Consider the following 26,542-nt stretch of genomic DNA (forward strand, 5'->3'; position numbering starts at 1 on the left):
CCTTAGTTTGAGTTGTTGCCTTAGTTTGAGGTGCTGCCTTAGTTTGAGGCGCTGCCTTAGTTTGAGGTATGCCTTAGTTTGAGGGTTGCCTTAGTTTGAGGGTTGTCTTAGTTTGAGGTGTTGCCTTCGTTTGACGGGCTGCCTTAGTTTGAAGGTTGACATAGTTTGAGGTGTTGCTTTAGTTTGAGTTGCAGCCTTCGTTAGTGGGTTCCCTCAGTTTGAGGGTTCACTTAGTTTGAGGGTTCACTTATTTTGAGAAGTTGCCTTAGTTTGAGGTGTTGCGTTAGTTTAAGGGGTTGCATCTGTCTGAGGGGTTGCCTTAGTTTCAGGTGTTGCATTAGTTTGAGTGTTGCCTTAGATTGAGGATTGCCTTCGTTTGAGGTGTTGCGTTGGTTTAAGGGGCTGCATATGTTTGAGGGGCTGCATATGTTTGAGGGGTTGCCTCAGTTTGAAGGGTTGCCTTAGTTTGAGGGGTTGCCTTAGTTTGAGGTGTTGCATTAGTTTGAGGGTTCCCTTAGTTTGAGGTGTTGCCTCAGTTTGAGGTGTTGCCTTAGTTTGAGGTGTTGCCTGAGTTTGACGTGATGCCTTAGTTTGAGGTGTTGCCTGAGTTTGAGTTTTTGCCTCAGTTTGAGGTGTTGCCTCAGATTGAGGGTTCCCTTCGTTTGTGGTGCTGCCTTAGTTTGAGGTGTTGCCTTCGTTTGAGGTGCTGCCTCAGTTTGAGGTGCTGCCTTCGTTTGAGGTGCTGACTTAGTTTGAGGTGCTGCCTCAGTATGAGGTGCTGCCTTGGTTTGAAGTGCTGCCTTACTTTGAGGTGCTGCCTTAGTTTGAGGATCTGCCTTAGTTTGAGGGGCTGCCTTAGTTTGAGGGGTAGCCTTAGTTTGAGGGGCTGCCTTAGTTTGAGGGGCTGCCTTAGTTTGAGGGACTGCCTTAGTTTGAAGCGTTGCCTTCGATTGAGGGCTCCCTTAGTTTGTGGTTTTGCCTCAGTTTGAGGTGTTGCATTTGTTTGACGGTTGCCTTAGTTTGAGGTGTTGGCTTAGTTTGAGGTGTTGCCTTAGTTTGAGGTGTTGCCTTAGTTTGAGGTGTTGCCTGAGTTTGACGTGATGCCTTAGTTTGAGGTGTTGCCTTAGTTTGAGTTTTTGCCTCAGTTTGAGGTGTTGCCTCAGATTGAGGGTTCCCTTCGTTTGTGGTGCTGCCTTAGTTTGAGGTGTTGCCTTCGTTTGAGGTGCTGCCTCAGTTTGAGGTGCTGCCTTCGTTTGAGGTGCTGACTTAGTTTGAGGTGCTGCCTCAGTATGAGGTGCTGCCTTGGTTTGAAGTGCTGCCTTACTTTGAGGTGCTGCCTTAGTTTGAGGGTCTGCCTTAGTTTGAGGGGCTGCCTTAGTTTGAGGGGCTGCCTTAGCTTGAGGGGCTGCCTTAGTTTGAGGGGCTGCCGTAGTTTGAGGGATGCCTTAGTTTGAGGCGTTGCCTTCGATTGAGGGCTCCCTTAGTTTGTGGTTTTGCCTCAGTTTGAGGTGTTGCATTTGTTTGACGGTTGCCTTAGTTTGAGGTGTTGCCTTAGTTTGAGGTGTTGCCTTAGTTTGAGGTGTTGCCTCAGTTTGAGTTGTTGCTTTAGTTTGAGTTGTTGCCTCAGTTTGTGTTGTTGCCTTCGTTTGAGTTGTTGCCTTAGTTTGAGTTGTAACCTTAGTTTGAGGTGCTGCCTTAGTTTGAGTTGTTGCCTTAGTTTGAGGTGCTGCCTTAGTTTGAGGTGTTGCCTTAGTTTGAGGTGTTGCCTTAGTTTGCGTTGTTGCATTAGTTTGAGGTGTTGCATTAGTTTGAGGTGTTGCATTAGTTTGAGGTGTTGCCTTAGTGTGAGAGTTGCCTTAGTTTGAGAGTTGCCTTTGTTTGAGGTGTTGCCTTAGTTTGAGGTGTTGCCTTAGTTTGAGGGTTCCATTAGTTTGACGGCTGCCTCAGCTTGAGGTGTTGCCTTATTTTGAGGTGTTGCCTTAGTTTGAGGTGTTGCATTATTTTGATGTGTTGCATTATTTTGATGTGTTGCCTTAGTTTGAGGGGCTGCCTTAGTTTGAGGTGCTGCCTTAGTTTGAGGGGCTGCCTTAGTTTGAGGGGCGCCTTAGTTTGAGGTGCCGCCTTAGTTTGAGGGGCCGCCTTAGTTTGAGGTGTTGCCTGAATATGAGGTGCTGCCTTTGATTGTCGGTTTCCTTAGTTTGAGGTGTTTCATTAGTTTGAGGTGTTGCATTCGTTTGAGGTGTTGCATTATTTGAGGTGTTGCATTAGTTTGAGGTGTTGCATGAGTTTGAGATGTTGCATTAGTTTGAGGTGTTGCATTAGATTGAGGTGCTGCATTAGTTTGAGGTGTTGCAGTAGTTTGAGGTGTTGCATTAGTTTGAGGTGTTGCATTAGTTTGAGGTGTTGCATTAGTTTGAGTTGCAGCCTTCGTTAGTGGGTTGCCTTTGTTTGAGGTTTCCCTCAGTTTGAGGGTTCCCTGAGTTTGAGGTGTTGCCTTAGTTTGAGGTGTTGCCTGAGTTTAAGGGGCTGCATCTGTTTGAGGGGCTGCCTTAGTTTCAGGTGTTACATTAGTTTGAGGTGTTGCCTTAGTTTGAGGTATTGCATTGGTTTGAGGTGTTGCCTTCGTTTGCGGTATTGCCTTAGTTTGAGGGGCCGCCTTAGTTTGAGGGGCCGCCTTAGTTTGAGCCGTTGCCTGAGTATGAGGTGTTGCCTTTGATTGACAGTTTCCTTAGTTTGAGGTGTTGCATTAGTTTGAGGTGTTGCATTAGTTTGAGGTGTTGCATTAGTTTGAGGTGTTGCTTTAGTTTGAGTTGCAGCCTTCGTTAGTGGGTTGCCTTTGTTTGAGGGTTCCCTTTGTTTGAGGGTTCCCTTAGTTTGAGGGTTCCCTTAGTTTGAGGTGTTGCATTAGTTTGAGGTGTTGCCTTAGTTTAAGGGGCTGCATGTGTTTGAGGGGTTGCCGGAGTTTCAGGTGTTGCCTTAGTTTGAGGTGTTGCCTTAGTTTGAGATGTTGCCTTAGTTTGAGGGTTCCATTAGTTTGACGGTTGCCTCAGTTTGAGGTGTTGCCTTACTTTGAGGTGTTGCCTCAGTTTGAGGTGTTGCCTTAGTTTAATGTGTTGCCTTAGTTTGAGGTGTTGCATTATTTTGATGTGTTGCATTATTTTGATGTGTTGCCTTAGTTTGAGGGGCTGCCTTCGTTTGAGGGGCTGCCTTAGTTTGAGGGGCTGCCTTAGTTTGAGGGGCCGCCTTCGTTTGAGGGGCCGCCTTAGTTTGAGGTGTTGCCTGAGTATGAGGTGTAGCCTTTGATTGACGGTTTCCTTAGTTTGAGGTGTTTCATTAGTTTGAGGTGTTGCATTAGTTTGAGGTGTTGCATTAGTTTGAGGTGTTGCATGAGTTTGAGGTGTTGCATTAGTTTGAGGTGTTGCATTAGTTTGAGGGGTTGTTTAGTTTGAGTTGCAGCCTTCGTTCGTGGGTTACCTTTGTTTGAGGGTTCCCTTAGTTTGAGGGTTCCCTTAGAGAGAGGTGTTGCCTTATTTTGAGGTGTTGCCATAGTTTGAGGTGTTGCCTTAGTTTGAGGTGTTGCCTTAGTTTGAGGGGCCGCATGAGTTTGTGGGGCCGCCTTAGTTTGAGGTGTTGCCTGAGTATGAGGTGTTGCCTTTGATTGACGGTTTCCTTAGTTTGAGGTGTTTCATTAGTTTGAGGTGTTGCATTAGTTTGAGGTGTTGCACTAGTTTGAGGTGTTGCATTAGTTTGAGGTGTTGCCTTTGATTGATGGTTTCCTTAGATTGAGGTGTTTCATTAGTTTGAGGTGTTGCATTAGTTTGAGGTGTTGCATTAGTTTGAGGTGTTGCATTAGTTTGAGGTGTTGCATTAGTTTGAGGTGTTGCATTAGATTGAGGTGTTGCATTAGTTTGAGGTGTTGCATTAGTTTGAGGTGTTGCATGAGTTTGAGATGTTGCATTAGTTTGAGGTGTTGCATTAGATTGAGGTGTTGCATTAGTTTGAGGTGTTGCATTAGTTTGAGGTGTTGCATTAGTTTGAGTTGCAGCCTTCGTTAGTGGGTTGCCTTTGTTTGAGGTTTCCCTCAGTTTGAGGGTTCCCTTAGTTTGAGGTGTTGCATGAGTTTGAGATGTTGCATTAGTTTGAGGTGTTGCATTAGATTGAGGTGTTGCATTAGATTGAGTTGTTGCATTAGTTTGAGGTGTTGCAGTAGTTTGAGGTGTTTCATTAGTTTGAGGTGTTGCATTCGTTTGAGGTGTTGCATTAGTTTGAGGTGTTTCATTAGTTTGAGGTGTTGCATTAGTTTGAGGTGTTGCATTAGTTTGAGGTGTTGCATTGGTATGATGGGTTGCATTGGTTTGAGGTGTTGCATGAGTTTGAGATGTTGCATTAGTTTGAGGTGTTGCATTAGATTGAGGTGCTGCATTAGTTTGAGGTGTTGCAGTAGTTTGAGGTGTTGCATTAGTTTGAGGTGTTGCATTAGTTTGAGGTGTTGCATGAGTTTGAGGTGTTGCATTAGTTTGACTTGCAGCCTTCGTTAGTGGGTTGCCTTTGTTTGAGGTTTCCCTCAGTTTGAGGGTTCCCTGAGTTTGAGGTGTTGCCTTAGTTTGAGGTGTTGCCTTAGTTTAAGGGGCTGCATCTGTTTGAGGGGCTGCCTTAGTTTCAGGTGTTGCCTTAGTTTGAGGTGTTGCCTTAGTTTGAGGTGTTGCATTGGTTTGAGGTGTTGCCTTAGTTTGAGGTGTTGCCTTAGTTTGAGGGTTCCATTAGTTTGACGGCTGCCTCAGCTTGAGGTGTTGCCTTATTTTGAGGTGCTGCCTTAGTTTGAGGGGCTGCCTTAGTTTGAGGTGCTGCCTTAGTTTGAGGGGCTGCCTTAGTTTGAGGTATGCCTTAGTTTGAGGCGTTGCCTTAGATTGTGGGCTCCCTCAGTTCGTGGTTTTGCCTCAGTTTGAGGTGTTGCATTTGTTTGACGGTTGCCTTAGTTAGAGGTGTTGCCTTAGTTTGAGGTGTTGCCTTAGTTTGAGGTGTTGCCTCAGTTTGAGTTGTTGCCTTAGTTTGAGGTGTTGCCTTAGTTTGTGTTGTTGCCTTCGTTTGAGTTGTTGCCTTAGTTTCAGATTTTGCATTCGTTTGAGGGTTGTCTTAAATTGAGAGTTGCCTTGTATTGACTGCTGCCTCAGTCTGAGGTTTGCCTTAGAATGACGATTGCCTTAGTTTGAGATATTGCTTAGTTTGATGGTAGCCTTTGTTTGAGGTGTTGCATTAGTTTTTGGTGTTGCCTTAGTTTGAGATATTGCTTAGTTTGATGGGAGCCTTTGTTTGAGGTGTTGGCCTATTTTGAGGTGTTGCCTTAGTTTGCGGTGTTGCCTTAGTTTGAGGTGTTGCCTTAGTTTGAGGTGTTGACTTAGTTTGAGGTGTTGCATTAGTTTGAGGTATTGCATTATTTTGAGGTATGGCATTAGCTGGAGGGTTGCCTTAGTTTGATGTGTTGCCTTAGTTTGATGAGTTGCCTTAGTTTGATGTGTTGCCTTAATTTGAGGTGTTGCCTTTATTTGACGGCTGCCTTAGTTTGAGGTGTTGCCTTAGTTTGAGGTGTTGCCTTAGTTTGAGGTGTTGCCTTTGTTTGAGGGTTGCCTTTGATTGAGGGTTGCCTTTGATTGAGGGTTTCCTTTGATTGAGGGTTTCCTTTGATTGAGGGTTGCCTTAGTTTGAGGGTTGCCTTAGTTTGAGGGTTGCCTTAGTTTGAGGTTTTGCCTTCGTTTGAGGTTTTGCCTTAGTTTGAGGTGTTGCCTTAGTTTCAGGTTTTGCCTTAGTTTGAGGTTTTGCCTTAGTTTGAGGTGTTGCATTAGTTTGAGGTGTTGCCTTAGTTTGAGGTGTTGTCTTAGTTTCAGGTGTTGCCTTCGTTTGAGGTGTTGCCTTCGTTTGAGATGTTGCCTTAGTTTGAGGTGTTGCCTTAGTTTGACTGCAGCCTAAGTTTGAGGTGTTGCATTAGTTTGAGGTATTGCATTAGTTTGAGGTGTTGCATTAGTTGGAGGGTTGCCTTAGTTTGATGTGTTGCCTTAGTTTGATGTGTTGCCTTAGTTTGATTTGTTGCCTTAGTTTGATGTGTTGCCTTAGTTTGAGGTGTTGCCTTAGTTTGAGGTGTTGCCTTAGTTTGAGGTGTTGTCTTTGTTTGAGGGTTGCCTTTGATTGAGGGGTTATTTTGATTGAGGGTTTCCTTTGATTGAGGGTTGCCTTAGTTTGAGGGTTGCCTTAGTTTGAGGTTTTGCCTTAGTTTGAGGTTTAGCCTTAGTTTGAGGTTTTGCCTTAGTTTGAGGTTTAAGGTTTTGCCTTAGTTTGAGGTGTTGCTTTAGTTTGAGGTGTTGCATTAGTTTGATGGTTCCCTTAGTTTGACTGTTGCCTTAGTTTGAGGTGTTGCCTTAGTTTGACTGTTGTCTAAGTTTGAGGTCTTTCATTAGTTTGAGATGTTGCCTTAGTTTGAGGTGTTGCCTTAGTTTGAGGTGTTGTCTTCGTTTGAGGTGTTGCCTTAGTTTGAGGTGTTGCATTCCTTTGAGGTGTTGCAATTGTTTGAAGGCTGCCTCAGTTTGAGGTGTTGCCTTAGTTTGAGTTTTTGCCTCAGTTTGAGGTGTTGCCTCAGATTGAGGGTTCCCTTCGTTTGTGGTGCTCCCTTATTTTTAGGTGTTGCCTTCGTTTGTGGTGCTGCCTTAGTTTGAGGTGCTGCCTTCGTTTGAGGTGCTGACTTAGTTTGAGGTGCTGCCTTAGTATGAGGTGCTACCTTGGTTTGAAGTGCTGCCTTACTTTGAGGTGCTGCCTTAGTTTGAGGGGCTGCCTTAGTTTGAGGTGCTGCCTTAGTTTGAGGGGCTGCCTCAGTTTGAGGGATGCCTTAGTTTGAGGCGTTGCCTTAGATTGTGGGCTCCCTGAGTTCGTGGTTTTGCCTCAGTTTGAGGTTTTGCATTTGTTTGACGGTTGCCTTAGTTAGAGGTGTTGCCTGAGTTTGAGGTGTTGCCTTAGTTTGAGGTGTTGCCTCAGTTTGAGTTGTTGCCTTAGTTTGAGTTGTTGCCTTAGTTTGTGTTGTTGCCTTCGTTTGAGTTGTTGCCTTAGTTTGAGTTGTTGCCTTAGTTTGAGGTGCTGCCTTAGTTTGAGGCGCTGCCTTAGTTTGAGGTATGCCTTAGTTTGAGGGTTGCCTTAGTTTGAGGGTTGTCTTAGTTTGAGGTGTTGCCTTCGTTTGACGGGCTGCCTTAGTTTGAAGGTTGACATAGTTTGAGGTGTTGCTTTAGTTTGAGTTGCAGCCTTCGTTAGTGGGTTCCCTCAGTTTGAGGGTTCACTTAGTTTGAGGGTTCACTTATTTTGAGAAGTTGCCTTAGTTTGAGGTGTTGCGTTAGTTTAAGGGGTTGCATCTGTCTGAGGGGTTGCCTTAGTTTCAGGTGTTGCATTAGTTTGAGTGTTGCCTTAGATTGAGGATTGCCTTCGTTTGAGGTGTTGCGTTGGTTTAAGGGGCTGCATATGTTTGAGGGGCTGCATATGTTTGAGGGGTTGCCTCAGTTTGAAGGGTTGCCTTAGTTTGAGGGGTTGCCTTAGTTTGAGGTGTTGCATTAGTTTGAGGGTTCCCTTAGTTTGAGGTGTTGCCTCAGTTTGAGGTGTTGCCTTAGTTTGAGGTGTTGCCTGAGTTTGACGTGATGCCTTAGTTTGAGGTGTTGCCTGAGTTTGAGTTTTTGCCTCAGTTTGAGGTGTTGCCTCAGATTGAGGGTTCCCTTCGTTTGTGGTGCTGCCTTATTTTGAGGTGTTGCCTTCGTTTGAGGTGCTGCCTCAGTTTGAGGTGCTGCCTTCGTTTGAGGTGCTGACTTAGTTTGAGGTGCTGCCTCAGTATGAGGTGCTGCCTTGGTTTGAAGTGCTGCCTTACTTTGAGGTGCTGCCTTAGTTTGAGGGTCTGCCTTAGTTTGAGGGGCTGCCTTAGTTTGAGGGGTAGCCTTAGTTTGAGGGGCTGCCTTAGTTTGAGGGGCTGCCTTAGTTTGAGGGACTGCCTTAGTTTGAAGCGTTGCCTTCGATTGAGGGCTCCCTTAGTTTGTGGTTTTGCCTCAGTTTGAGGTGTTGCATTTGTTTGACGGTTGCCTTAGTTTGAGGTGTTGGCTTAGTTTGAGGTGTTGCCTTAGTTTGAGGTGTTGCCTTAGTTTGAGGTGTTGCCTGAGTTTGACGTGATGCCTTAGTTTGAGGTGTTGCCTTAGTTTGAGTTTTTGCCTCAGTTTGAGGTGTTGCCTCAGATTGAGGGTTCCCTTCGTTTGTGGTGCTGCCTTAGTTTGAGGTGTTGCCTTCGTTTGAGGTGCTGCCTCAGTTTGAGGTGCTGCCTTCGTTTGAGGTGCTGACTTAGTTTGAGGTGCTGCCTCAGTATGAGGTGCTGCCTTGGTTTGAAGTGCTGCCTTACTTTGAGGTGCTGCCTTAGTTTGAGGGTCTGCCTTAGTTTGAGTGGCTGCCTTAGTTTGAGGGGCTGCCTTAGCTTGAGGGGCTGCCTTAGTTTGAGGGGCTGCCGTAGTTTGAGGGATGCCTTAGTTTGAGGCGTTGCCTTCGATTGAGGGCTCCCTTAGTTTGTGGTTTTGCCTCAGTTTGAGGTGTTGCATTTGTTTGACGGTTGCCTTAGTTTGAGGTGTTGCCTTAGTTTGAGGTGTTGCCTTAGTTTGAGGTGTTGCCTCAGTTTGAGTTGTTGCTTTAGTTTGAGTTGTTGCCTCAGTTTGTGTTGTTGCCTTCGTTTGAGTTGTTGCCTTAGTTTGAGTTGTAACCTTAGTTTGAGGTGCTGCCTTAGTTTGAGTTGTTGCCTTAGTTTGAGGTGCTGCCTTAGTTTGAGGTGTTGCCTTAGTTTGAGGTGTTGCCTTAGTTTGCGTTGTTGCATTAGTTTGAGGTGTTGCATTAGTTTGAGGTGTTGCATTAGTTTGAGGTGTTGCCTTAGTGTGAGAGTTGCCTTAGTTTGAGAGTTGCCTTTGTTTGAGGTGTTGCCTTAGTTTGAGGTGTTGCCTTAGTTTGAGGGTTCCATTAGTTTGACGGCTGCCTCAGCTTGAGGTGTTGCATTATTTTGATGTGTTGCATTATTTTGATGTGTTGCCTTAGTTTGAGGGGCTGCCTTAGTTTGAGGTGCTGCCTTAGTTTGAGGGGCTGCCTTAGTTTGAGGGGCGCCTTAGTTTGAGGTGCCGCCTTAGTTTGAGGGGCCGCCTTAGTTTGAGGTGTTGCCTGAATATGAGGTGCTGCCTTTGATTGTCGGTTTCCTTAGTTTGAGGTGTTTCATTAGTTTGAGGTGTTGCATTCGTTTGAGGTGTTGCATTATTTGAGGTGTTGCATTAGTTTGAGGTGTTGCATGAGTTTGAGATGTTGCATTAGTTTGAGGTGTTGCATTAGATTGAGGTGCTGCATTAGTTTGAGGTGTTGCAGTAGTTTGAGGTGTTGCATTAGTTTGAGGTGTTGCATTAGTTTGAGGTGTTGCATTAGTTTGAGTTGCAGCCTTCGTTAGTGGGTTGCCTTTGTTTGAGGTTTCCCTCAGTTTGAGGGTTCCCTGAGTTTGAGGTGTTGCCTTAGTTTGAGGTGTTGCCTGAGGTTAAGGGGCTGCATCTGTTTGAGGGGCTGCCTTAGTTTCAGGTGTTACATTAGTTTGAGGTGTTGCCTTAGTTTGAGGTATTGCATTGGTTTGAGGTGTTGCCTTCGTTTGCGGTATTGCCTTAGTTTGAGGGGCCGCCTTAGTTTGAGGGGCCGCCTTAGTTTGAGCCGTTGCCTGAGTATGAGGTGTTGCCTTTGATTGACAGTTTCCTTAGTTTGAGGTGTTGCATTAGTTTGAGGTGTTGCATTAGTTTGAGGTGTTGCATTAGTTTGAGGTGTTGCATTAGTTTGAGGTGTTGCATTAGTTTGAGGTGTTGCATTAGTTTGAGGTGTTGCATTAGTTTGAGGTGTTGCTTTAGTTTGAGTTGCAGCCTTCGTTAGTGGGTTGCCTTTGTTTGAGGGTTCCCTTTGTTTGAGGGTTCCCTTAGTTTGAGGGTTCCCTTAGTTTGAGGTGTTGCATTAGTTTGAGGTGTTGCCTTAGTTTATGGGGCTGCATGTGTTTGAGGGGTTGCCGGAGTTTCAGGTGTTGCCTTAGTTTGAGGTGTTGCCTTAGTTTGAGATTTTGCCTTAGTTTGAGGGTTCCATTAGTTTGACGGTTGCCTCAGTTTGAGGTGTTGCCTTACTTTGAGGTGTTGCCTCAGTTTGAGGTGTTGCCTTAGTTTAATGTGTTGCCTTAGTTTGAGGTGTTGCATTATTTTGATGTGTTGCATTATTTTGATGTGTTGCCTTAGTTTGAGGGGCTGCCTTCGTTTGAGGGGCTGCCTTAGTTTGAGGGGCTGCCTTAGTTTGAGGGGCCGCCTTCGTTTGAGGGGCCGCCTTAGTTTGAGGTGTTGCCTGAGTATGAGGTGTAGCCTTTGATTGACGGTTTCCTTAGTTTGAGGTGTTTCATTAGTTTGAGGTGTTGCATTAGTTTGAGGTGTTGCATTAGTTTGAGGTGTTGCATGAGTTTGAGGTGTTGCATTAGTTTGAGGTGTTGCATTAGTTTGAGGGGTTGTTTAGTTTGAGTTGCAGCCTTCGTTCGTGGGTTACCTTTGTTTGATGGTTCCCTTAGTTTGAGGGTTCCCTTAGAGAGAGGTGTTGCCTTATTTTGAGGTGTTGCCATAGTTTGAGGTGTTGCCTTAGTTTGAGGTGTTGCCTTAGTTTGAGGGGCCGCATGAGTTTGTGGGGCCGCCTTAGTTTGAGGTGTTGCCTGAGTATGAGGTGTTGCCTTTGATTGACGGTTTCCTTAGTTTGAGGTGTTTCATTAGTTTGAGGTGTTGCATTAGTTTGAGGTGTTGCACTAGTTTGAGGTGTTGCATTAGTTTGAGGTGTTGCCTTTGATAGATGGTTTCCTTAGATTGAGGTGTTTCATTAGTTTGAGGTGTTGCATTAGTTTGAGGTGTTGCATTAGTTTGAGGTGTTGCATTAGTTTGAGGTGTTGCATTAGTTTGAGGTGTTGCATTAGATTGAGGTGTTGCATTAGTTTGAGGTGTTGCATTAGTTTGAGGTGTTGCATGAGTTTGAGATGTTGCATTAGTTTGAGGTGTTGCATTAGATTGAGGTGTTGCATTAGTTTGAGGTGTTGCATTAGTTTGAGGTGTTGCATTAGTTTGAGTTGCAGCCTTCGTTAGTGGGTTGCCTTTGTTTGAGGTTTCCCTCAGTTTGAGGGTTCCCCTAGTTTGAGGTGTTGCATGAGTTTGAGATGTTGCATTAGTTTGAGGTGTTGCATTAGATTGAGGTGTTGCATTAGATTGAGGTGTTGCATTAGTTTGAGGTGTTGCAGTAGTTTGAGGTGTTTCATTAGTTTGAGGTGTTGCATTCGTTTGAGGTGTTGCATTCGTTTGAGGTGTTTCATTAATTTGAGGTGTTGCATTAGTTTGAGGTGTTGCATTAGTTTGAGGTGTTGCATTGGTTTGATGGGTTGCATTGGTTTGAGGTGTTGCATGAGTTTGAGATGTTGCATTAGTTTGAGGTGTTGCATTAGATTGAGGTGCTGCATTAGTTTGAGGTGTTGCAGTAGTTTGAGGTGTTGCATTAGTTTGAGGTGTTGCATTAGTTTGAGGTGTTGCATGAGTTTGAGGTGTTGCATTAGTTTGAGTTGCAGCCTTCGTTAGTGGGTTGCCTTTGTTTGAGGTTTCCCTCAGTTTGAGGGTTCCCTGAGTTTGAGGTGTTGCCTTAGTTTGAGGTGTTGCCGTAGTTTAAGGGGCTGCATCTGTTTGAGGGGCTGCCTTAGTTTCAGGTGTTGCCTTAGTTTGAGGTGTTGCCTTAGTTTGAGGTGTTGCATTGGTTTGAGGTGTTGCATTGGTTTGAGGTGTTGCCTTAGTTTGAGGTGTTTCATTAGTTTGAGGTGTTGCATTAGTTTGAGGTGTTGCATTAGTTTGAGGTGTTGCATTAGTTTGAGGTGTTGCATTAGTTTGAGGTCTTGCATTAGTTTGAGGTGTTGCATGAGTTTGAGGTGTTGCATTAGTTTGAGGTGTTGCATTAGTTTGAGGGGTTGTTTAGTTTGAGTTGCAGCCTTCGTTCGTGGGTTACCTTTGTTTGAGGGTTCCCTTAGTTTGAGGGTTCCCTTAGAGAGAGGTGTTGCCTGAGTTTGATGTGTTGCCTTAGTTTAAGGGGCTGCATCTGTTTGAGGGGTTGCCTTAGTTTCAGGTGTTGCCTTAGTTTGAGGTGTTGCCTTAGTTTGAGGTGTTGCATTGGTTTGAGGTGTTGCCTTAGTTTGAGGTGTTGCCTTAGTTTGAGGGGCCGCCTTAGTTTGAGTGGCCGCCTTAGTTTTAGGTGTTGCCTGAGTATGAGGTGTTACATTTGATTGACGGTTTCCTTAGTTTGAGGTGTTGCATTAGTTTGAGGAGTTGCATTAGTTTGAGGTGTTGCATTAGTTTGAAGTGTTGCTTTAGTTTGAGTTGCAGCCTTCGTTAGTGGGTTTCCTTTGTTTGAGGGTTCCCTTAGTTTGAGGGTTCCCTTAGTTTGAGGGTTCCCTTAGTTTGAGGTGTTGCATTATTTTGAGGTGTTACCTTAGTTTAAGGGGCTGCATCTGTTTGAGGGGTTGCCTTAGTTTCAGGTGTTGCCTTATTTTGAGGTGTTGCCATAGTTTGAGGTGTTGCCTTAGTTTGAGGTGTTGCCTTAGTTTGAGGTGCTGCCTTAGTTTGAGGTGCCGCCTTAGTTTGTGGGGCCGCCTTAGTTTGTGGGGCCGCCTTAGTTTGAGGTGTTGCCTGAGTATGAGGTGCTGCCTTTGATAGACGGTTTCCTTAGTTTGAGGTGTTTCATTAGTTTGAGGTGTTGCATTAGTTTGAGGTGTTGCACTAGTTTGAGGTGTTGCATTAGTTTGAGGTGTTGCCTTTGATTGACGGTTTCCTTAGTTTGAGGTGTTTCATTAGTTTGAGGTGTTGCAGTAGTTTGAGGTGTTGCATTAGTTTGAGGTGTTGCATTAGTTTGAGGTGTTGCATTGGTTTGATGTGTTGCATTAGTTTGAGGTGTTGCATGAGTTTGAGATGTTGCATTAGTTTGAGGTGTTGCATTAGATTGAGGTGTTGCATCAGTTTGAGGTGTTGCATTGGTTTGAGGTGTTGCAGTAGTTTGAGGTGTTGCATTAGTTTGAGGTGTTGCATTAGTTTGAGGAGTTGCATTAGTTTGAGGTGTTGCATTAGTTTGAGTTGCAGCCTTCGTTAGTGGGTTGCCTTTGTTTGAGGTTTCCCTCAGTTTGAGGGTTCCCTTAGTTTGAGGTGTTGCATTAGTTTGAGATGTTGCATTAGTTTGAGGTGTTGCATTAGATTGAGGAGTTGCATTAGATTGAGGTGTTGCATTAGTTTGAGGTGTTGCAGTAGTTTGAGGTGTTTCATTAGTTTGAGGTGTTGCATTCGTTTGAGGTGTTGCATTAGTTTGAGGTGTTGCATTAGTTAGAGGTGTTGCCTTTGATTGACGGTTTCCTTAGTTTGAGGTGTTTCATTAGTTTGAGGTGTTGCATTAGTTTGAGGTGTTGCATTAGTTTGAGGTATTGCATTAGTTTGAGGTATTGCATTGGTTTGATGGGTTGCATTGTTTTGAGGTGTTGCATGAGTTTGAGATGTTGCATTAGTTTGAGGTGTTGCATTAGATTGAGGTGCTGCATTAGTTTGAGGTGTTGCAGTAGTTTGAGGTGTTGCATTAGTTTGAGGTGTTGCATTAGTTTGAGGTGTTGCATGAGTTTGAGGTGTTGCATTAGTTTGAGTTGCAGCCTTCTTTAGTGGGTTGCCTTTGTTTGAGGTTTCCCTCAGTTTGAGGGTTCCCTGAGTTTGAGGTGTTGCCTTAGTTTGAGGTGTTGCCTTAGTTTAAGGGGCTGCATCTGTTTGAGGGGCTGCCTTAGTTTCAGGTGTTACATTAGTTTGAGGTGTTGCCTTAGTTTGAGGTGTTGCATTGGTTTGAGGTGTTGCCTTCGTTTGAGGTGTTGCCTTAGTTTGAGGGGCCGCCTTAGTTTGAGGGGCCGCCTTAGTTTGAGGTGTTGCCTGAGTATGAGGTGTTGCCTTTGATTGACGGTTTCCTTAGTTTGAGGTGTTGCATTAGTTTGAGGTGTTGCAGTAGTTTGAGGTGTTGCATTAGTTTGAGGTGTTGCATTAGTTTGAGGTGTTGCTTTAGTTTGAGTTGCAGCCTTCGTTAGTGGGTTGCCTTTGTTTGAGGGTTCCCTTTGTTTGAGGGTTCCCTTAGTTTGAGGGTTCCCTTAGTTTGAGGTGTTGCATTAGTTTGAGGTGTTGCCTTAGTTTAAGGGGCTGCATCTGTTTGAGGGGTTGCCGGAGTTTCAGGTGTTGCCTTAGTTTGAGGTGTTGCCTTAGTTTGAGGTGTTGCCTGAGTTTGAGGGTTCCATTAGTTTGACGGTTGCCTCAGTTTGAGGTGTTGCCTTACTTTGAGGTGTTGCCTTAGTTTGAGGTGTTGCCTTAGTTTAAGGTGTTGCATTAGTTTGAGGTGTTGCATTATTTTGATGTGTTGCATTATTTTGATGTGTTGCCTTAGTTTGAGGGGCTGCCTTAGTTTGAGGGGCTGCCTTAGTTTGAGGGGCTGCCTTAGTTTGAGGGGCCGCCTTCGTTTGAGGGGCCGCCTTAGTTTGAGGTGTTGCCTGAGTATGAGGTGTAGCCTTTGATTGACGGTTTCCTTAGTTTGAGGTGTTTCATTAGTTTGAGGCGTTGCATTAGTTGGAGGTGTTGCATTAGTTTGAGGTGTTGCATTAGTTTGAGGTGTTGCATTAGTTTGAGGTGTTGCATTAGTTTGAGGTGTTGCATTAGTTTGAGGTCTTGCATTAGTTTGAGGTGTTGCATGAGTTTGAGGTGTTGCATTAGTTTGAGGTGTTGCATTAGTTTGAGGGGTTGTTTAGTTTGAGTTGCAGCCTTCGTTCGTTGGTTACCTTTGTTTGAGGGTTCCCTTAGTTTGAGGGTTCCCTTAGAGAGAGGTGTTGCCTGAGTTTGATGTGTTGCCTTAGTTTAAGGGGCTGCATCTGTTTGAGGGATTGCCTTAGTTTCAGGTGTTGCCTTAGTTTGAGGTGTTGCCTTAGTTTGAGGTGTTGCATTGGTTTGAGGTGTTGCCTTAGTTTGAGGTGTTGCCTTAGTTTGAGGGGCCGCCTTAGTTTGAGGGGCCGCCTTAGTTTGAGGTGTTGCCTGAGTATGAGGTGTTGCCTTTGATTGACGGTTTCCTTAGTTTGAGGTGTTGCATTAGTTTGAGGAGTTGCATTAGTTTGAGGTGTTGCATTAGTTTGAAGTGTTGCTTTAGTTTGAGTTGCAGCCTTCGTTAGTGGGTTTCCTTTGTTTGAGGTGTTCCCTTAGTTTGAGGTGTTGCATTAGTTTGAGGTGTTACCTTAGTTTAAGGGGCTGCATCTGTTTGAGGGGTTGCCTTAGTTTCAGGTGTTGCCTTATTTTGAGGTGTTGCCATAGTTTGAGGTGTTGCCTTAGTTTGAGGTGTTGCCTTAGTTTGAGGTGTTGCCTTAGTTTGAGGGGCCGCCTTAGTTTGTGGGGCCGCCTTAGTTTGAGGTGTTGCCTGAGTATGAGGTGCTGCCTTTGATTGACGGTTTCCTTAGTTTGAGGTGTTTCATTAGTTTGAGGTGTTGCATTAGTTTGAGGTGTTGCACTAGTTTGAGGTGTTGCATGAGTTTGAGGTGTTGCCTTTGATTGACGGTTTCCTTAGTTTGAGGTGTTTCATTAGTTTGAGGTGTTGCATTAGTTTGAGGTGTTGCATTAGTTTGAGGTGTTGCATTAGTTTGAGGTGTTGCATTGGTTTGATGTGTTGCATTAGTTTGAGGTGTTGCATGAGTTTGAGATGTTGCATTAGTTTGAGGTGTTGCATTAGATTGAGGTGTTGCATCAGTTTGAGGTGTTGCATTGGTTTGAGGTGTTGCTTTAGTTTGAGTTGCAGCCTTCGTTAGTGGGTTTCCTTTGTTTGAGGGTTTCCTTAGTTTGAGGGTTCCCTTAGTTTGAGGGTTCCCTTAGTTTGAGGTGTTGCATTAGTTTGAGGTGTTGCCTTAGTTTAAGGAGCTGCATCAGTTTGAGGGGTTGCCTTAGTTTCAGGTGTTGCCTTATTTTGAGGTGTTGCCATAGTTTGAGGTGTTGCCTTAGTTGGAGGGGCCGCCTTAGTTTGTGGGGCCGCCTTAGTTTGAGTTGTTGCCTGAGTATGAGGTGCTGCCTTTGATTTACGGTTTCCTTAGTTTGAGGTGTTTCATTAGTTTGAGGTGTTGCATTAGTTTGAGGTGTTGCACCAGTTTGAGGTGTTGCATTAGTTTGAGGTGTTGCCTTTGATTGACGGTTTCCTTAGTTTCAGGTGTTTCATTAGTTTGAGGTGTTGCATTAGTTTGAGGTGTTGCATTAGTTTGAGGTGTTGCATTAGTTTGAGGTGTTGCATTGGTTTGATGTGTTGCATTAGTTTGAGGTGTTGCATGAGTTTGAGGTGTTGCATTAGTTTGAGGTGTTGCATTAGTTTGAGGTCTTGCATTAGTTTGAGGTGTTGCATGAGTTTGAGGTGTTGCATTAGTTTGAGGTGTTGCATGAGTTTGAGGTGTTGCATTAGTTTGAGGTGTTACATTAGTTTGAGGTCTTGCATTAGTTTGAGGTGTTGCATGAGTTTGAGGTGTTGCATTAGTTTGAGGTGTTGCATTAGTTTGAGGGGTTGTTTAGTTTGAGTTGCAGCCTTCGTTCGTCGGTTACCTTTGTTTGAGGGTTCCCTTAGTTTGAGGGTTCCCTTAGAGAGAGGTGTTGCCTGAGTTTGATGTGTTGCCTTAGTTTAAGGGGCTGCATCTGTTTGAGGGGTTGCCTTAGTTTCAGGTGTTGCCTTATTTTGAGGTGTTGCCATAGTTTGAGGTGTTGCCTTAGTTGGAGGGGCCGCCTTAGTTTGTGGGGCCGCCTTAGTTTGAGTTGTTGCCTGAGTATGAGGTGCTGCCTTTGATTTACGGTTTCCTTAGTTTGAGGTGTTTCATTAGTTTGAGGTGTTGCATTAGTTTGAGGTGTTGCACCAGTTTGAGGTGTTGCATTAGTTTGAGGTGTTGCCTTTGATTGACGGTTTCCTTAGTTTCAGGTGTTTCATTAGTTTGAGGTGTTGCATTAGTTTGAGGTGTTGCATTAGTTTGAGGTGTTGCATTAGTTTGAGGTGTTGCATTGGTTTGATGTGTTGCATTAGTTTGAGGTGTTGCATGAGTTTGAGGTGTTGCATTAGTTTGAGGTGTTGCATTAGTTTGAGGTCTTGCATTAGTTTGAGGTGTTGCATGAGTTTGAGGTGTTGCATTAGTTTGAGGTGTTGCATGAGTTTGAGGTGTTGCATTAGTTTGAGGTGTTGCATTAGTTTGAGGTCTTGCATTAGTTTGAGGTGTTGCATGAGTTTGAGGTGTTGCATTAGTTTGAGGTGTTGCATTAGTTTGAGGGGTTGTTTAGTTTGAGTTGCAGCCTTCGTTCGTCGGTTACCTTTGTTTGAGGGTTCCCTTAGTTTGAGGGTTCCCTTAGAGAGAGGTGTTGCCTGAGTTTGATGTGTTGCCTTAGTTTAAGGGGCTGCATCTGTTTGAGGGGTTGCCTTAGTTTCAGGTGTTGCCTTAGTTTGAGGTGTTGCCTTAGTTTGAGGTGTTGCACCAGTTGGAGGTGTTTCATTAGTTTGAGGTGTTGCCTTTGATTGACGGTTTCCTTAGTTTGAGGTGTTGCCTTAGTTTGAGGTGTTGCCTTAGTTTGAGGTGTTGCATTGGTTTGAGGTGTTGCCTTAGTTTGAGGTGTTTCATTAGTTTGAGGTGTTGCATTAGTTTGAGGTGTTGCATTAGTTTGAGGTGTTGCATTAGTTTGAGGTGTTGCATTAGTTTGAGGTCTTGCATTAGTTTGAGGTGTTGCATGAGTTTGAGGTGTTGCATTAGTGTGAGGTGTTGCATTAGTTTGAGGGGTTGTTTAGTTTGAGTTGCAGCCTTCGTTCGTGGGTTACCTTTGTTTGAGGTTTCCCTTAGTTTGAGGGTTCCCTTAGAGAGAGGTGTTGCCTGAGTCTGATGTGTTGCCTTAGTTTAAGGGGCTGCATCTGTTTGAGGGGTTGCCTTAGTTTCAGGTGTTGCCTTAGTTTGAGGTGTTGCCTTAGTTTGAGGTGTTGCATTGGTTTGAGGTGTTGCCTTAGTTTGAGGTGTTGCCTTAGTTTGAGGGGCCGCCTTAGTTTGAGGGGCCGCCTTAGTTTGAGGTGTTGCCTGAGTATGAGGTGTTGCATTTGATTGACGGTTTCCTTAGTTTGAGGTGTTGCATTAGTTTGAGGAGTTGCATTAGTTTGAGGTGTTGCATTAGTTTGAAGTGTTGCTTTAGTTTGAGTTGCAGCCTTCGTTAGTGGGTTTCCTTTGTTTGAGGGTTCCCTTAGTTTGAGGGTTCCCTTAGTTTGAGGGTTCCCTTAGTTTGAGGTGTTGCATTATTTTGAGGTGTTACCTTAGTTTAAGGGGCTGCATCTGTTTGAGGGGTTGCCTTAGTTTCAGGTGTTGCCTTATTTTGAGGTGTTGCCATAGTTTGAGGTGTTGCCTTAGTTTGAGGTGTTGCCTTAGTTTGAGGTGCTGCCTTAGTTTGAGGTGCCGCCTTAGTTTGTGGGGCCGCCTTAGTTTGAGGTGTTGCCTGAGTATGAGGTGCTGCCTTTGATAGACGGTTTCCTTAGTTTGAGGTGATTCATTAGTTTGAGGTGTTGCATTAGTTTGAGGTGTTGCACTAGTTTGAGGTGTTGCATTAGTTTGAGGTGTTGCCTTTGATTGACGGTTTCCTTAGTTTGAGGTGTTTCATTAGTTTGAGGTGTTGCAGTAGTTTGAGGTGTTGCATTAGTTTGAGGTGTTGCATTAGTTTGAGGTGTTGCATTGGTTTGATGTGTTGCATTAGTTTGAGGTGTTGCATGAGTTTGAGATGTTGCATTAGTTTGAGGTGTTGCATTAGATTGAGGTGTTGCATCAGTTTGAGGTGTTGCATTGGTTTGAGGTGTTGCAGTAGTTTGAGGTGTTGCATTAGTTTGAGGTGTTGCATTAGTTTGAGGAGTTGCATTAGTTTGAGGTGTTGCATTAGTTTGAGTTGCAGCCTTCGTTAGTGGGTTGCCTTTGTTTGAGGTTTCCCTCAGTTTGAGGGTTCCCTTAGTTTGAGGTGTTGCATGAGTTTGAGATGTTGCATTAGTTTGAGGTGTTGCATTAGATTGAGGTGTTGCATTAGATTGAGGTGTTGCATTAGTTTCAGGTGTTGCAGTAGTTTGAGGTGTTTCATTAGTTTGAGGTGTTGCATTCGTTTGAGGTGTTGCATTAGTTTGAGGTGTTGCATTAGTTAGAGGTGTTGCCTTTGATTGACGGTTTCCTTAGTTTGAGGTGTTTCATTAGATTGAGGTGTTGCATTAGTTTGAGGTGTTGCATTAGTTTGAGGTGTTGCATTAGTTTGAGGTATTGCATTGGTTTGATGGGTTGCATTGGTTTGAGGTGTTGCATGAGTTTGAGATGTTGCATTAGTTTGAGGTGTTGCATTAGATTGAGGTGCTGCATTAGTTTGAGGTGTTGCAGTAGTTTGAGGTGTTGCATTAGTTTGAGGTGTTGCATTAGTTTGAGGTGTTGCATGAGTTTGAGGTGTTGCATTAGTTTGAGTTGCAGCCTTCGTTAGTGGGTTGCCTTTGTTTGAGGTTTCCCTCAGTTTGAGGGTTCCCTGAGTTTGAGGTGTTGCCTTAGTTTGAGGTGTTGCCTTAGTTTAAGGGGCTGCATCTGTTTGAGGGGCTGCCTTAGTTTCAGGTGTTACATTAGTTTGAGGTGTTGCCTTAGTTTGAGGTGTTGCATTGGTTTGAGGTGTTGCCTTCGTTTGAGGTGTTGCCTTAGTTTGAGGGTCCGCCTTAGTTTGAGGGGCCGCCTTAGTTTGAGGTGTTGCCTGAGTATGAGGTGTTGCCTTTGATTGACGGTTTCCTTAGTTTGAGATGTTGCATTAGTTTGAGGTGTTGCAGTAGTTTGAGGTGTTGCATTAGTTTGAGGTGTTGCATTAGTTTGAGGTGTTGCTTTAGTTTGAGTTGCAGCCTTCGTTAGTGGGTTGCCTTTGTTTGAGGGTTCCCTTTGTTTGAGGGTTCCCTTAGTTTGAGGGTTCCCTTAGTTTGAGGTGTTGCATTAGTTTGAGGTGTTGCCTTAGTTTAAGGGGCTGCATCTGTTTGAGGGGTTGCCGGAGTTTCAGGTGTTGCCTTAGTTTGAGGTGTTGCCTTAGTTTGAGGTGTTGCCTGAGTTTGAGGGTTCCATTAGATTGACGGTTGCCTCAGTTTGAGGTGTTGCCTTACTTTGAGGTGTTGCCTTAGTTTGAGGTGTTGCCTTAGTTTAAGGTGTTGCATTAGTTTGAGGTGTTGCATTATTTTGATGTGTTGCATTATTTTGATGTGTTGCCTTAGTTTGAGGGGCTGCCTTAGTTTGAGGGGCTGCCTTAGTTTGAGGGGCTGCCTTAGTTTGAGGGGCCGCCTTAGTTTGAGGTGTTGCCTGAGTATGAGGTGTAGCCTTTGATTGACGGTTTCCTTAGTTTGAGGTGTTTCATTAGTTTGAGGCGTTGCATTAGTTTCAGGTGTTGCATTAGTTTGAGGTGTTGCATTAGTTTGAGGATGTGCATTAGTTTGAGGTGTTGCATTAGTTTGAGGTGTTGCATTAGTTTGAGGTCTTGCATTAGTTTGAGGTGTTGCATGAGTTTGAGGTGTTGCATTAGTTTGAGGTGTTGCATTAGTTTGAGGGGTTGTTTAGTTTGAGTTGCAGCCTTCGTTCGTTGGTTACCTTTGTTTGAGGGTTCCCTTAGTTTGAGGGTTCCCTTAGAGAGAGGTGTTGCCTGAGTTTGATGTGTTGCCTTAGTTTAAGGGGCTGCATCTGTTTGAGGGGTTGCCTTAGTTTCAGGTGTTGCCTTAGTTTGAGGTGTTGCCTTAGTTTGAGGTGTTGCATTGGTTTGAGGTGTTGCCTTAGTTTGAGGTGTTGCCTTAGTTTGAGGGGCCGCCTTAGTTTGAGGGGCCGCCTTAGTTTGAGGTGTTGCCTGAGTATGAGGTGTTGCCTTTGATTGACGGTTTCCTTAGTTTGAGGTGTTGCATTAGTTTGAGGAGTTGCATTAGTTTGAGGTGTTGCATTAGTTTGAAGTGTTGCTTTAGTTTGAGTTGCAGCCTTCGTTAGTGGGTTTCCTTTGTTTGAGGGTTCCCTTAGTTTGAGGGTTCACTTAGTTTGAGGGTTCCCTTAGTTTGAGGTGTTGCATTAGTTTGAGGTGTTACCTTAGTTTAAGGGGCTGCATCTGTTTGAGGGGTTGCCTTAGTTTCAGGTGTTGCCTTATTTTGAGGTGTTGCCATAGTTTGAGGTGTTGCCTTAGTTTGAGGTGTTGCCTTAGTTTGAGGTGTTGCCTTAGTTTGAGGGGCCGCCTTAGTTTGTGGGGCCGCCTTAGTTTGAGCTGTTGCCTGTGTATGAGGTGCTGCCTTTGATTGACGGTTTCCTTAGTTTGAGGTGTTTCATTAGTTTGAGGTGTTGCATTAGTTTGAGGTGTTGCACTAGTTTGAGGTGTTGCATTAGTTTGAAGTGTTGCCTTTGATTGACGGTTTCCATAGTTTGAGGTGTTTCATTAGTTTGAGGTGTTGCATTAGTTTGAGGTGTTGCATTAGTTTGAGGTGTTGCATTAGTTTGAGGTGTTGCATTGGTTTGATGTGTTGCATTAGTTTGAGGTGTTGCATGAGTTTGAGATGTTGCATTAGTTTGAGGTGTTGCATTAGATTGAAGTGTTGCATCAGTTTGAGGTGTTGCATTGGTTTGAGGTGTTGCTTTAGTTTGAGTTGCAGCCTTCGTTAGTGGGTTTCCTTTGTTTGAGGGTTCCCTTAGTTTGAGGTTTCCCTTAGTTTGAGGTGTTGCATTAGTTTGAGGGGCCGCCTTAGTTTGTGGGGCCGCTTTAGTTTGAGTTGTTGCCTGAGTATGAGGTGCTGCCTTTGATTGACGGTTTCCTTAGTTTGAGGTGTTTCATTAGTTTGAGGTGTTGCATTAGTTTGAGGTGTTGCACCAGTTTGAGGTGTTGCATTAGTTTGAGGTGTTGCCTTTCATTGACGGTTTCCTTAGTTTGAGGTGTTTCATTAGTTTGAGGTGTTGCATTAGTTTGAGGTGTTGCATTAGTTTGAGGTGTTGCATTAGTTTGAGGTGTTGCATTGGTTTGATGTGTTGCATTAGTTTAAGGTGTTGCATGAGTTTGAGATGTTGCATTAGTTTGAGGTGTTGCATTAGATTGAGGTGTTGCATCAGTTTGAGGTGTTGCATTGGTTTGAGGTGTTGCAGTAGTTTGAGGTGTTGCATTAGTTTGAGGTGTTGCATTAGTTTGAGGAGTTGCATTAGTTTGAGGTGTTGCATTAGTTTGAGTTGCAGCCTTCGTTAGTGGGTTGCCTTTGTTTGAGGTTTCCCTCAGTTTGAGGGTTCCCTTAGTTTGAGGTGTTGCATGAGTTTGAGATGTTGCATTAGTTTGTGGTGTTGCATTAGATTGAGGTGTTGCATTAGATTGAGGTGTTGCATTAGTTTGAGGTGTTGCAGTAGTTTGAGGTGTTTCATTAGTTTGAGGTGTTGCATTCGTTTGAGGTGTTGCATTAGTTTGAGGTGTTGCATTAGTTAGAGGTGTTGCCTTTGATTGACGGTTTCCTTAGTTTGAGGTGTTTCATTAGTTTGAGGTGTTGCATTAGTTTGAGGTGTTGCATTAGTTTGAGGTGTTGCATTAGTTTGAGGTATTGCATTGGTTTGATGGGTTGCATTCGTTTGAGGTGTTGCATGAGTTTGAGATGTTGCATTAGTTTGAGCTGTTGCATTAGATTGAGGTGCTGCATTAGTTTGAGGTGTTGCATTGGTTTGAGGTGTTGCATTAGTTTGAGGTGTCGCATTAGTTTGAGGTCTTGCATTAGTTTGAGGTGTTGCATGAGTTTGAGGTGTTGCATTAGTTTGAGGTGTTGCATTAGTTTGAGGGGTTGTTTAGTTTGAGTTGCAGCCTTCGTTCGTTGGTTACCTTTGTTTGAGGGTTCCCTTAGTTTGAGGGTTCCCTTAGAGAGAGGTGTTGCCTGAGTTTGATGTGTTGCCTTAGTTTAAGGGGCTGCATCTGTTTGAGGGGTTGCCTTAGTTTCAGGTGTTGCCTTAGTTTGAGGTGTTGCCTTAGTTTGAGTTGTTGCATTGGTTTGAGGTGTTGCCTTAGTTTGAGGTGTTGCCTGAGTTTGAGGGGCCGCCTTAGTTTGAGGGGCCGCCTTAGTTTGAGGTGTTGCCTGAGTATGAGGTGTTGCCTTTGATTGACGGTTTCCTTAGTTTGAGGTGTTTCATTAGTTTGAGGAGTTGCATTAGTTTGAGCTGTTGCATTAGTTTGAGGTGTTGCATGAGTTTGAGATGTTGCATTAGTTTGAGGTGTTGCATTAGATTGAGGTGTTGCATCAGTTTGAGGTGTTGCATTGGTTTGAGGTGTTGCAGTAGTTTGAGGTGTTGCATTAGTTTGAGGTGTTGCATTAGTTTGAGGAGTTGCATTAGTTTGAGGTGCTGCATTAGTTTGAGGTGTTGCAGTAGTTTGAGGTGTTGCATTAGTTTGAGGTGTTGCATTAGTTTGAGGTGATGCATTAGTTTGAGGTATTGCATTGGTTTGATGGGTTGCATTGGTTTGAGGTGTTGCATGAGTTTGAGATGTTGCATTAGTTTGAGGTGTTGCATTAGATTGAGGTGCTGCATTAGTTTGAGGTGTTGCAGTAGTTTGAGGTGTTGCATTAGTTTGATGTGTTGCATTAGTTTAAGGTGTTGCATGAGTTTGAGATGTTGCATTAGTTTGAGGTGTTGCATTAGATTGAGGTGTTGCATCAGTTTGAGGTGTTGCATTGGTTTGAGGTGTTGCAGTAGTTTGAGGTGTTGCATTAGTTTGAGGTGTTGCATTAGTTTGAGGAGTTGCATTAGTTTGAGGTGTTGCATTAGTTTGAGTTGCAGCCTTCGTTAGTGGGTTGCCTTTGTTTGAGGTTTCCCTCAGTTTGAGGGTTCCCTTAGTTTGAGGTGTTGCATGAGTTTGAGATGTTGCATTAGTTTGAGGTGTTGCATTAGATTGAGGTGTTGCATTAGATTGAGGTGTTGCATTAGTTTGAGGTGTTGCAGTAGTTTGAGGTGTTTCATTAGTTTGAGGTGTTGCATTCGTTTGAGGTGTTGCATTAGTTTGAGGTGTTGCATTAGTTAGAGGTGTTGCCTTTGATTGACGGTTTCCTTAGTTTGAGGTGTTTCATTAGTTTGAGGTGTTGCATTAGTTTGAGGTGTTGCATTAGTTTGAGGTGTTGCATTAGTTTGAGGTGTTGCAGTAGTTTGAGGTGTTTCATTAGTTTGAGGTGTTGCATTCGTTTGAGGTGTTGCATTAGTTTGAGGTGTTGCATTAGTTAGAGGTGTTGCCTTTGATTGACGGTTTCCTTAGTTTGAGGTGTTTCATTAGTTTGAGGTGTTGCATTAGTTTGAGGTGTTGCATTAGTTTGAGGTATTGCATTGGTTTGATCGGTTGCATTGGTTTGAGGTGTTGCATGAGTTTGAGATGTTGCATTAGTTTGAGGTGTTGCATTAGTTTGAGGTGCTGCATTAGTTTGAGGTGTTGCAGTAGTTTGAGGTGTTGCATTAGTTTGAGGTGTTGCATTAGTTTGAGGTGTTGCATGAGTTTGAGGTGTTGCATTAGTTTGAGTTGCAGCCTTCGTTAGTGGGTTGCCTTTGTTTGAGGTTTCCCTCAGTTTGAGGTTTCCCTGAGTTTGAGGTGTTGCCTTAGTTTGAGGTGTTGCCTTAGTTTAAGGGGCTGCATCTGTTTGAGGGTCTGCCTTAGTTTGAGGGGCTGCCTTAGTTTGAGGGGCTGCCTTAGTTTGAGGGGCCGCCTTCGTTTGAGGGGCCGCCTTAGTTTGAGGTGTTGCCTGAGTATGAGGTGTAGCCTTTGATTGACGGTTTCCTTAGTTTGAGGTGTTTCATTAGTTTGAGGTGTTGCATTAGTTTGAGGTGTTGCATTAGTTTGAGGTGTCGCATTAGTTTGAGGTCTTGCATTAGTTTGAGGTGTTGCATGAGTTTGAGGTGTTGCATTAGTTTGAGGTGTTGCATTAGTTTGAGGGGTTGTTCAGTTTGAGTTGCAGCCTTCGTTCGTTGGTTACCTTTGTTTGAGGGTTCCCTTAGTTTGAGGGTTCCCTTAGAGAGAGGTGTTGCCTGAGTTTGATGTGTTGCCTTAGTTTAAGGGGCTGCATCTGTTTGAGGGGTTGCCTTAGTTTCAGGTGTTGCCTTAGTTTGAGGTGTTGCCTTAGTTTGAGTTGTTGCATTGGTTTGAGGTGTTGCCTTAGTTTGAGGTGTTGCCTGAGTTTGAGGGGCCGCCTTAGTTTGAGGGGCCGCCTTAGTTTGAGGTGTTGCCTGAGTATGAGGTGTTGCCTTTGATTGACGGTTTCCTTAGTTTGAGGTGTTTCATTAGTTTGAGGAGTTGCATTAGTTTGAGCTGTTGCATTAGTTTGAGGAGTTGCATTAGTTTGAGCTGTTGCATTAGTTTGAAGTGTTGCTTTAGTTTGAGTTGCAGCCTTCGTTAGTGGGTTTCCTTTGTTTGAGGGTTCCCTTAGTTTGAGGGTTCCCTTAGTTTGAGGGTTCCCTTAGTTTGAGGTGTTGCATTAGTTTGAGGTGTTACCTTAGTTTAAGGGGCTGCATCTGTTTGAGGGGTTGCCTTAGTTTCAGGCGTTGCCTTATTTTGAGGTGTTGCCATAGTTTGAGGTGTTGCCTTAGTTTAAGGTGTTGCCTTAGTTTGAGGTGTTGCCTTAGTTTGAGGGGCCGCCTTAGTTTGTGGGGCCGCCTTAGTGTGAGGTGTTGCCTGAGTATGATGTGCTGCCTTTGATTGACGGTTTCCTTAGTTTGAGGTGTTTGATTAGTTTGAGGTGTTGCATTAGTTTGAGGTGTTGCACTAGTTTGAGGTGTTGCATTAGTTTGAGGTGTTGCCTTTGATTGACGGTTTCCTTAGTTTGAGGTGTTTCATTAGTTTGAGGTGTTGCATTAGTTTGAGGTGTTGCATTAGTTTGAGGTGTTGCATTAGTTTGAGGTGTTGCATTGGTTTGATGTGTTGCATTAGTTTGAGGTGTTGCATGAGTTTGAGATGTTGCATTAGTTTGAGGTGTTGCATTAGATTGAGGTGTTGCATCAGTTTGAGGTGTTGCATTGGTTTGAGGTGTTGCTTTAGTTTGAGTTGCAGCCTTCGTTAGTGGGTTCCCTTAGTTTGAGGGTTCCCTTAGTTTGAGGGTTCCCTTAGTTTGAGGGTTCCCTTAGTTTGAGGTGTTGCATTAGTTTGAGGTGTTGCCTTAGTTTAAGGGGCTGCATCAGTTTGAGGGGTTGCCTTAGTTTCAGGTGTTGCCTTATTTTGAGGTGTTGCCATAGTTTGAGGTGTTGCCTTAGTTTAAGGTGTTGCCTTAGTTTGAGGGGCCGCCTTAGTTTGTGGGGCCGCCTTAGTTTGAGGTGTTGCCTGAGTATGAGGTGCTGCCTTTGATTGACGGTTTCCTTAGTTTGAGGTGTTTCATTAGTTTGAGGTGTTGCATTAGTTTGAGGTGTTGCACCAGTTTG

The sequence above is a fragment of the Heterodontus francisci genome, unplaced genomic scaffold, assembly GCF_036365525.1.
Source record: "Heterodontus francisci isolate sHetFra1 unplaced genomic scaffold, sHetFra1.hap1 HAP1_SCAFFOLD_50, whole genome shotgun sequence".
In the NCBI taxonomy this organism is placed as follows: Eukaryota; Metazoa; Chordata; class Chondrichthyes; order Heterodontiformes; family Heterodontidae; genus Heterodontus; species Heterodontus francisci.